Source organism: Alosa sapidissima, chromosome 17 (assembly GCF_018492685.1).
Source record: "Alosa sapidissima isolate fAloSap1 chromosome 17, fAloSap1.pri, whole genome shotgun sequence".
Taxonomy (NCBI): Eukaryota; Metazoa; Chordata; class Actinopteri; order Clupeiformes; family Clupeidae; genus Alosa; species Alosa sapidissima.
The window spans coordinates 26,246,676-26,257,622 of record NC_055973.1 but is presented as its reverse complement, the minus strand read 5'-3'; the positions used below and the strand labels follow the sequence as shown (position 1 = coordinate 26,257,622).

The 10,947-nt window shown below is 39.2% G+C and overlaps 1 long non-coding RNA gene across 1 annotated transcript; it reads right to left on the bottom strand.

Annotated features, from left to right (window-relative positions):
* Positions 1-436: 436 nt before the first annotated feature.
* On the bottom strand, positions 437-2,942 carry LOC121687875. The gene is made up of 3 exons (XR_006024437.1): positions 2,642-2,942; positions 1,852-1,911; positions 437-1,266 (listed from the first exon to the last, which is right to left on the bottom strand). It is a non-coding gene; the product is annotated as an uncharacterized LOC121687875 (long non-coding RNA).
* Between the last annotated feature and the right edge of the window lie 8,005 nt (positions 2,943-10,947).

Below are 10,947 nucleotides of genomic sequence, written 5' to 3'. Positions count from 1 at the left end.
TTAAGTTCAACTTAAAATCTATTTGACTACACTTCAAGTGTAAATTGTATGCTAAAATGGAACAACTTTTTTCAAACTAAGTGTTCTTAAGTACATTATACAAAGAGATTTTATGAGCATTCGGAACAGTCGCAGTACAATTTTGTAACATCCCAAGTGTATTGGAAATGTACTTAAAAGGCATTACAGTATAACTAATAATGGTGTAGTAGTGTATTTTGAATACGCTCTTATCATCCTTATTTCTATTCATTTGGCATGCTTCTGTATTATTTTAAATTAACTTCAAATGTAGTTCCTGACTACAATAAGTGCCTTGAAAGTTTGCAGTTATGTTAATAAAAGTATAGTCTTAAGATACTTTAAGCATTATAAAGGCATGCAATTTAAGTATAATATTAGTGTGATTTAAAATTGTACTATTACTACTCTCCTACCTATTCTGTTACATGACAAATTCCACTTTGATTATGAGAAACATTTTATTGACATGAATGAAAACAAAACATAATATTCATCCATAACAAAAGTAAAACATTTTTCTGAAAGTTATGGATCTCTTGAGCATATCTTTTCAAGTTGGATGTGGTAACGCGATAAAACATGCATTTGGGCGTATTATATTATTTTACATGCATAGATTTTTCGAGTGGCTGTTTGGAGCGCTGGTCAGATTCCTCCTCGCTCGCAGCATTTTCTTCCATGCTTGGGGAGCAGTTTCCTCTGAATGCACAGGCGCAGAGAGAATTTGCACGCACACATTTAATATATACGTGTGTGAAATAATATATAATACACTATTGTGTCGCGATACTCTACAGCCTCATTGGTAGACCATCAATTCAAAATGCTGATTTCATGAAAAACAAAAGTTGTTTACCCTCCTAGGTGAGAGAATTTGCCCTCTAAGCTTGAAATTGTTTACTGGACACCCAGCCTACAAGCCAACAACTTAACAGTCTAACATGGCTAAATTTGTAATGCATGATCATTTATTGCTTATTTGTTTGCAAAGTCTTCTGGCCCAGAAAGAAAACCATGGTGTTTACGGATTATGGCTGAGGAGGAAAGGTACAGCTGGTAGAGTTGTGCAGTGAGTGAACTTCCCTCCCAACACTGAGATGTGGTGGCAAAAGCTGTGGTAGCTAGCTTCCTTACTAGCACTCCATCTTCCAGTCCAAGATGCATAAAGTTTTCAGTGGCAACCCGGGGCTGGACAGCAGTCAAATGCATTGACCTTGGTATTAGAGAATTTGTCTCTGTTGTCTGTGAACAGAAAGAAGATGGACAACATTTTACAAGATAAACAATATTTTACACAGAAATCCATTGGCAATTATGAGATTAATACAGATTATCTGTATCTATTTGACATTTACTTTTTATGGGTCAAATTGGTATTGACACCATCTGTTTGCCATCCTGGTATGGGTAGACCTGGCCAGGTAGTCTTTCCCTAAAGCGTTGTGCACCTTGGCACCGATATGAGTGCAACCACCCTGTTTTCTGCATTTGATTACCTTAGATTCTTTTGTTTCCAATACAACCGTATTATCGTTTTCGGGTCAAATGGCATTTTAAATGGGAGTTGTAGGGGCACTAGCCTACTATTTTGATGCATGAATCAAAATCATCATGTATCAAAATAGTTCTGCCCCTACGACTTCCATTCAAAATGGCATTTGACCCAGAAACAACAATAGTCAAGCTTAATGGTGGCGCTTCTGACTTAATTATGCTTTTAAACGAAAGTTTGATTCGGGTACATTCACAAAAAGACCCTAGGTTGCATTTTGGCTTGAGTTATTCTTTAAGAGTAATGGGGCCAGGTCCTGGATGAAGAATATTTACCTTTACTGCTGATTATTTGAGGCGTTCAGACATCTCGTTTTCAAAACTGTCCAGGAACACCTGTAAAAACATAGTTAGGCTACAGATTAAAACTAGGTACATTACAAACACTACCATGAAATGAACTTGAATGCTCTGTCAAACACGAATAATTAAAAAAATCTAAATCTATCGCATAAACCAAGGCATAAATATCAATCATGTAGCCTAAGCTCATAGCACTAACTTAGTAGAACACCAGGTTTAATTCCCCCTCTAATATCAATGGTGGAAAAAAACGTTCTACTTCATAAAATGCATGTAATTTGTCCTGTAGACTCATTTTAAAAGATGTCTCCACGATTAAAGAAAAACAAAAAAACAGCTACAATGTCATTAGCATGCCTAATGAATGTGAAGTGTGACTAGCCTAGCACCATCCTCCTTTCTGTGAGGTAGCCTACACCACCACACATAATATTAAAGAACATTGGTGAACTTTAGACAAACGTTGCTTAATAAAGAACACACTTTCTTCCATCATTGTTTGTCTAACGTTAGTGCTAGCCAACGCTTGTCAATAATCCCACAAACACAAAGCAGGCTAATGTAGTTTTCTTCTTGATAGGGATCTGGGTCGACGTTTATGACGTTAACGTTAGCTAACGTGATCTGGCATTGCTAGCTTGTACTAGCAAGGATAAAAACAAACTCTTGAAAGATTGCATCAATTTAACTTCTCCAAAGACTACCGAAGGTCATAAAGAGTAAGCTACATCAGAATCATTTAACAATATGCTTTAGGACTCACCTGATAACGAATAACTTGGCACTTTAGATCCAACTGGCTTCAGCCCTTGTTATCTCATATGACGAGTCCTTCTGGCTCTGTAGGACCAATGTCTCTGGCATGACTGACTAGAATTTATGGTATCTTTAATTTGGACAAACCTGTAACCTTATACAGACCGTAAACGTATGCATTTACTGGCCTCTACAGTCCATCTGTCTTGCAAATAAAGTTACAAGCATAGACTGTATAAAATAACGTTAATGTTTGCTCACACCACGTTTTGCTGGAAAGGTGCACAGATCCCCCCACTCCATTTCAAATTCAAACAGCCATGTTATTGGTCAACTGGACTGCCTATAAATTTAACTGTGTTGCCTATAAATTTAACAAAATGTCACATTCATCCTCTCACAACCTCTACATCACAAACGTATAGGCTACTACCTTACTAAGACATAAAATCAAAAAAAGAAAAAATATTATTTGATGACCAAAACTGATAGATCAGTGTGTCTAGGCTAGTTTATTGCACATTGCCATCCATGCGGCTGATATCAGGCCTATAGGCTACACACATTTATTATTTTATTAAAAGTTAGATGACTATGAAACTATACAAACAATGTATTACCAAAAAAATATACTTCCCATAAGTACACTATATTACAACTCTAAGTATTAGCAATTTAATACACTTAAACAAAACAAGCTTCTTTACCATTTAAAATACAGTAACAACAAAGTACACTTTTTAAAAGTACATTACAAAAACACTTTGAATATTGCAGAATTAGTATATTTCATTTTAGTACACTGAAGTTGAATTTAATAACATCTACTTTGAAGTATACTTTCTGAAAGTACACATTAAACATACTTTACATAAAGTACAAAAACTGTAAGCATACTTGCTTTATACTTCATATACTTTAATCATATTTCTAACACACTAAAGTATACTACTTTTTTACCTGGGTAGGCTGAATAATGCGTCAGATTTAGCCAAAATTAGCTTCTGGTGGCCATCTTGGACGCCATCTTGAAAATTATAAGTCTTTGAAAATGATGAACTGATACTTTAGTGGGACATGTGATTCAGTGACCGCTAAATCTGATTAAACATGAAAAACACTTTCCTAGGTCGAATAATGCTTCAGCCAAAATTAGCTTCTGGTGGCCATTCTGGACGCCATCTTGAAAATGACCCCTTTACTGGGGTCAGATTTGACTAGATTTTTAATATGTTATTAAGTACATCTAAAGGTATCATAATCAGTTGAAAAACCTTTTGTATCAATTTTTTTGAGGTTAGGTGTTTTTTTCTTTTTTTTTTTCATATATTGACCCGCCTAAAAGACGACTAGCTAAATTACTACAGGGTCAGGGCTGCCGACTTTTAAAAAAACCTTGGAGTGAGATTTGGTGGGGCCAACCAAAATTTTGCTGCGCAGGCTACATAAAGTTTCCGTCGTATTTATCAAACTAGTGTAAACTGCGCCTTTCTCTGCCTTTCTCCGCCCATAAACGCAATTTACGAACGTCCACAACTGAACGGCAGAGCCTACATACAAGCGCAGTTAAATTAAGTTAACTGATGACAACATTAAAAAGAATCAAACGTTTAGCAATCATGAAATTATACTATACATGATAAGATGTCAACACGCAGGGAGATAATGAAGATCAGTAATTTTACTCAAACTACTTGTGCACGTAGGCTATGGAAAATTGGTCAAATCTAGCAAGTAGGAAAGTTTAAGTACGTTATGCTTCCCCTTCCATCTTTTTACGCTAAACTCCCACTTTCCCCTGGATCCTCCCATGAATGCTTATGCATGACACGAAAAACGCAATTAGCCATTTTCAGCTCCCGCGACAGGCAGTTTGCGCTTTTACATCATTGCGGCCTGTACATACCTCACAATGATTTTACACGCACGTTGCGAACAAATACGCCTGAAGTGGGCGCAAAAGCGTTAGTGTCGTGTGTACCATGTGAATAGACTGTTTTTATGGAATTATGTGATTAATTATGAAGACTGTAATATTTGCAAGGACTGGGGTAGTTGACATGTGCTGTTTGATGCATTTACTTGAAATGAACAATGTGCATGCCTGTGGGACAATGGCTGGGGTGATTTGTGTAATGGACAGAGATTGTGGACACCTGTGGGAAATGGGAAGCTATAAGGCATTGGTTGATTAACCGATTGCTTCCACCTGAGCAATGGGGGATATTAGGTGAACGTGTGCGAGGTGAGAGAAGACCCCACGGAAGGCGGACAGCACAACGAGCCAGGCGAACGTGGGGATGACGAGCTGACAGAGTCCACCGGCAACGCACGCTAAGTATCCCATTAGGGAAGTTTATTTTTCTGTAGTCTTGTGCAGGGCTGTAGCGATTGGGGAGACGATCAGGGCAGCTCAGCTGATGAGCGTTGTTGGCTGTTTACAGTGCAGGAGCGGAGCAGCGCGGCTACGAGTTGGAGGGAGGAAGAGAGAAAGAATGAAGGAGGCTCTTCACCTCAACGCACGCAACCTACAGCTTCCGTGTTTACCTGCCTGGGAGACCACGAGTGTCTGAGACTCACAGCGGCTGGGAGCGAGGCGATTGGTCAAGGGGAGGGACTTATGACGTCTACACCAATCCGGAGCAGGATCCACTCCGGCATTGGCCTCGGCTGGATTTCCATGATCTCCCGATTGGATTATTAGTAGGCTTATTTGTTTTTCTTTTTTTTTCTGGTCGGCAGGGGAAGCCGACCAGTGGACATTTCTTCTGTTCTCTGTTTGTCTGTCTGTCCGTCCGGATTCTGCTGCTACCTAATGCTGGACAGGAAGCACTGTGGGTGAGCTGGACAAGGAGTGTGTCGTAGTGTAACCTGAGTGGTGTGCGGTTTGTGCTTGCGTCACTTTTACTGGCCCATGAGTGTGTTGGTTTATGTGTGATACATTTAGTGTGCAACTTGAACTATTATTCACTTGGCGGTTAACCTTTTAAAATATGTTTTTGCTATTTGTGTAACTTAGTTACCATTGTCCAGGCCTGTCCCACCGCCCTATGTAGTTTTCCTTGTTAGAGCATTTTAAGATCAGTGGCAGCCAACTCTGTTTGTTTATGAATTTAGTACCTGTTAATAATAAAAGTGTTGCCTTTTCAAGTTTCTGTGGTTTGTGAGTCTGGGGGGAGTTCATTGGCCTATAGTCCTGTTAAAGGGCCACGACATTAGTACATCTGGCCCTCAGTGAGTCAATAAAATGAGCCCTGCATGACGAAATTGACGAGCAGCTGTAAGTTAGCATGCTAAACTCAACATCCAAACAGTATTCCAACGTTAGCTTTGAGATACTGCTTGATTGCATAACTTAGTTTAGTCTCCTCAATGTACTATAAGACCTTAGCAGAGTTAACTTTAATGCAGCTGTTTTGAACAAATTTGTGCAGCATTGTCACAATGCTAAGCGGATTTAATAGCAATTCCGCCCGTTGTCTTCTATGCAGTGGTTCTATGTGGCAACAACAATCCTTCAACAATTATTAATGTTTTGTTAAATGCACATGCAGAGGAGGGTCAGCAGGCTTGTTACGAGAGAGAGAGAGCGGGGCAGTACGGAGGCCTTGTAAATGAATTATTTACAAGATTAAAAACAAATGTACTACAAGTTTAAAAACAAATGTACAAGTTTTTAAACAAATGTACGATGTTTTAAGCAAATTTACAATGCGTAAAAAGCGCAGCTCAATGAAAGGATTTGATCTCATCTTTAATTTAAATAGTACAACATGGAACATTAATGTGTGACTGCCGGTTTTGATTTAGTGGCGCCCCGCCACAGAGTAGTCAATGTATGGGAAACACTGGATCTACTACTAGGACCTCGGCCTGAACCTGGTTCATCTGATGCGGTGTCGTCCTAATGGTGTTTTATAAGAATTTAAGAAATGTTTGTTTATTTTAATTTTTAAATGCATCAATCTGGTGCACTTTCAAAATAAATTCTGAGGTCAGACTTGCTTATTTTTATGGAAATATTTGTGCTGTAGCCTAAACTATTTTGCACTTCAGAATTATAACAATGCACACACAGGTGGAATAGTTATGGTGATATTGCAATAAGTTCACAACCACAAAACATATATGCTACATTTCACAGTTCCGAAATGGTCAAAAATGTGTGTACATTTCAGCACTCCATGAAATTATGCAGAAGTTGTCACCTGTGTTATTCAGCTAGTTAATTTAAGATATTTGTCATTGTAATGGCCATCTAGCCTATAGCCTACATGCTCTTCCTTTTTCAGGACGTACCCATATCTGGGAACGTATGATGTGAATGTTTGCATATGGCTTATGTCAGGCTTTATATCAAGAACAAAATATTTGTGTCATTATTTGATTTGTCATATTTTTGCATTAATGTCACTAGGAAGCATGCCAATAGAAATATATTCATGTATCTGTGTAAGTGGGATTGGCTGGAACCTGGCAATATAAGAACCATGATAGTGGGATAATCTATAGCTGAGCAATTTACAAAAATGTACTGACAAATAGTTTACATTAGAATACATAATTTCGCCCCAATGAGACTATGTAGAAATGTGGTGCAATTTCAAAACCGGATTACTCAGGAACCACTTATTGCACAGAGGCAAGCTTTATATCCTCGCATTCGGTATGGTATGCTGTTGGGTGTGCACTGTGTGCAAAATGCAAATATGATTAAATTGCATATAAGTTCAATGTTAATTTTCTCGCAGGCCATTTATCACAACAGCAACTTGGCGCTAATGTCATTGGAAAGCTTAGATCCCACTCGTTCACATGATGTGTGATATCTCTATAGGTTTAGTTTAGTTAAACCTCATCTGCCAGGTATTTGACCTACCAGGTTGACACTTCAGCGTGTAAAATACTCGATAAATACTCAAAGCATACTGTACCTGAAGCCTAGGAAATGCGCCTGGGATGGCTTGTGAAGTAACATCGCAAATGAGAGAAAATTTAGAAAATTCCACAGACGGGGTGCTCTTGAACCCCCTCACCGTTTCTGAACGCATAACTAGTCGATCACGAGTGGCTCAACAGGTAGAGCTAAAGATAAACTCATGTTTTTTTTTTACCGACCGGGGTTGACACTTCAGCGTGAGAAATCGGGGGTGTGGCGCGTGAAACTAATCAAATGTGTGTCTCACGGCCCATGCGTGAGAGTTGGCACAAAGATAATTAATGCGTAGCAAGATGGGTCGTCCTAGTTCATGTCTATGAGGGCAAAGTGGGGTTCAGTCAGAGACGGGCTCTGGTTTAGTCCCCGCCTGCACAGGGGCCTGTCACTGATGTATGACTGACGTTTGAACGCCTCGGTTCCACGTGGTTGATGCATGGGGAGGGTTGCCGGAGTACAAAACAAACTTGGTGTACACCTTCATTAATATGTATTTACTGGTTAGCGCTTCGGACTTGTAACTGGAGGGTTGCCGGTTCGAACCCCGGCCAGTAGGCACGGCACCTAACCCCTCACTGCTCCCCGAGCACCGCTGTTGTTGCAGGCAGCTCACTGCGCCGGGATTAGTGTGTGCTTCACCTCACTGTGTGTTCACTGTACGCTGAGTGAGTTTCACTAATTCACGGATTGGGATAAATGCAGAGACCAAATTTTCCTCACAGGATCAAAAGAGTATATATACTTATACTTATAGATGAACTTGTTAGCCAAGTTAACCTTATATTGGAGTTATAGGTAAAGTTAACGTTAGCTAGCTTGTTAGCCAAGTTAACCTTATATTGGAGTAAACAGCTCTATCGTGTCATATAAGGCAATTAAAGACACTCCAAATTTCTAATGGTAAACTGACTGTCAAATGACGTTTAATAATATACCACTTACCGTTAAAAGTAAAAACCGAAGGTTTCAAGTGTAGATCTCTTCAAGCCAACGGAACCGTTTGCAAAATGGAGGACAATCGTCATTTGGGAGCCAAATATACAAACGCATGCGCAGCACCGCCTCTGAAACAAAACCCCTTTTTTTCTTGCAGATATTACTAATCTAAAATGATTTTTTTGCAAAACACAAACAAATCTGAAGCAAACCCTTTTTTTCTTGCAGATATTACTTATCTGAAATGAGTTTTTGCAAAACACAAACAAATTGAGTATATAAATACAGTTTCATTTAGAAAAAATGTACTACATGTCTATCACTTTTTTCAGTGCTCGACTTGACTCGACTCAATTGGGATTGAGTCAAGTCAAGTTCCTGTTGAGTCAAGTTCCTACTTCTTGTGATTATAAATTGGATTGGAATGGATTGGACTGGTCTGAATTGAATTGGATGGAGTATGGGTTTTGAGTCCATGTACAAAGTTTTGTTTCCATACATAAAAGCATTGCTGAGAGATGAGCCTACTTCCTGTGATTATAGATTGGATTAGACTGGACTGGATATGATGGGATGGGATTTGGCTTGGCTGGACTGGACTGGATTGGACTAGATTGGATTCAACTGGGATTGCTGAGATATGAGCCTACTTCCTGTGATTATAAATGGGATTGGACTGGATTGAATTGGATTGAGAATGGGTTTTGAGTCCATCTACAAAGTTTGGTTTCCATACTTAAAAGCATTGCTGAGATATGAGCCTACTTCCTGTGATTATAGATTGGATTAGACTGAATTGTATTGGATTGAACTTGTTTGGATTGGATTAGATTGGACTGAACTGGATTTGGATATAAGCCTGGATATATTTCCTGCTAATTATAGCGCACATAGTGGTCAAAGTACACCAAATGTATTGTGCATCCTCAGGATGGGCTCCCAAGTCCATATATCAAGTTTGGTTTCTATACATGAAAGCATAGACCTCTGAAGTTCGCCTACAAAAAAGCTGCCATTTTTGACATCCGGTATCTGGCGATTTTTCCTATGGGAAAATAACATGGGGATTTTGAATTATCGCACCTGTTAAACTCTCGCGGGGATGTCTGAAATGCAGACGTTTTCCTGAACACACTTTACGTCCTCTGCCTTCGAGTGGATACTGTGATCTATGGTACGTGAAGGCGGCACACTTAGATTTTTGCTACCCCAGAGCTAACTTGCAATGCAACTTGCCATAGGTAGTTGGCTTCAATTAACAACCGGATCTCCTTATATGGGCAAAGATGGCGGTTTTGGTTATTTTTTGTAGGCGAACTTCAGAGGTCTATTGCACAGGAGTGAGGGGGAAGGAGTAGCGAGCTAGCTCTCTGTTTTGTTTGAACATCAACAGAAGTGACATCCCCACTATTGCTGATACAAGGTTAAGGAGCTGGGCTAGCGTGCAGTAGCCTGAAAGTTGTCGGTTCAATTCCCGGCTTCCACCGCTGTGCCCTTGAGCAAGGCACTTAACCCCAAGTTGCTCCGGGGACAATGTGATCCCTTGTAATAGCTGACATATGTAAGTCACTTTGGTCAAGAAGTGTCTGCTAAATGTAATGTAATGTAAAATGTAATGTAAAAAATACCAAAGAGAAAGAATAATAAGAAAATAAAAGAACTACTATATTTCTGCAACCTTTGCCTCTTACTACATTCATTTAATTGAATAACCTAGGTTCCCATTCCAACTGTTACACATCCATCTGGCGGAGTCAGGTTACTAAATCTTTGCTTGTCACACAATTTTCTAAACATGTCTTCCAAACATAATCACCACACCAAATCTGCAAAACCATACACTAATTCTCAGTGTTTGACTCAGTTTTCAATTTACTAAAAACATTTTGTAAATCACCACACACAATTTTCTACTTACAGTAACACACACAAATCTAACAGGAAGTAACTTGATTTCGTTTTTCAAACACAACCCAAAATGCCACACTAAATCACCAGTGCTTCACTCTCTCTCTTCACATGTGTAAACACTCATTACTTTACTGAACACCAATCATTGCCTTAGTATCGGCCTATGAATAGATAAACTCTATATGTAGGTATGGACCCTTTCAATCTTATCCTAGAGGATTTCCGGTTGAAATTGTTTACAACCAATGCAGATACTTTGAAAGGGAAATTACAGTAATCGGACTTTAGTTTACAGTAATGCTCTACAAAAAGTCAATTGTATGTAAAACTTGTCTTTTTTACTCTATTTTTGTTTCTCCCCAAGTTGCCATTAGCTCAATACATTTTTCTATAGACCTATGAACAAAGATTGTTAAGGCGGAGTAAGATATCAGGAGCCACTTCCGGGAACCCGGATCGCATGAGGGGGGTCAAAATCCCCCTTTATGCAGAGCAGAGGCAGCGACTGCTCCATTGAAGTCTATGGGCAT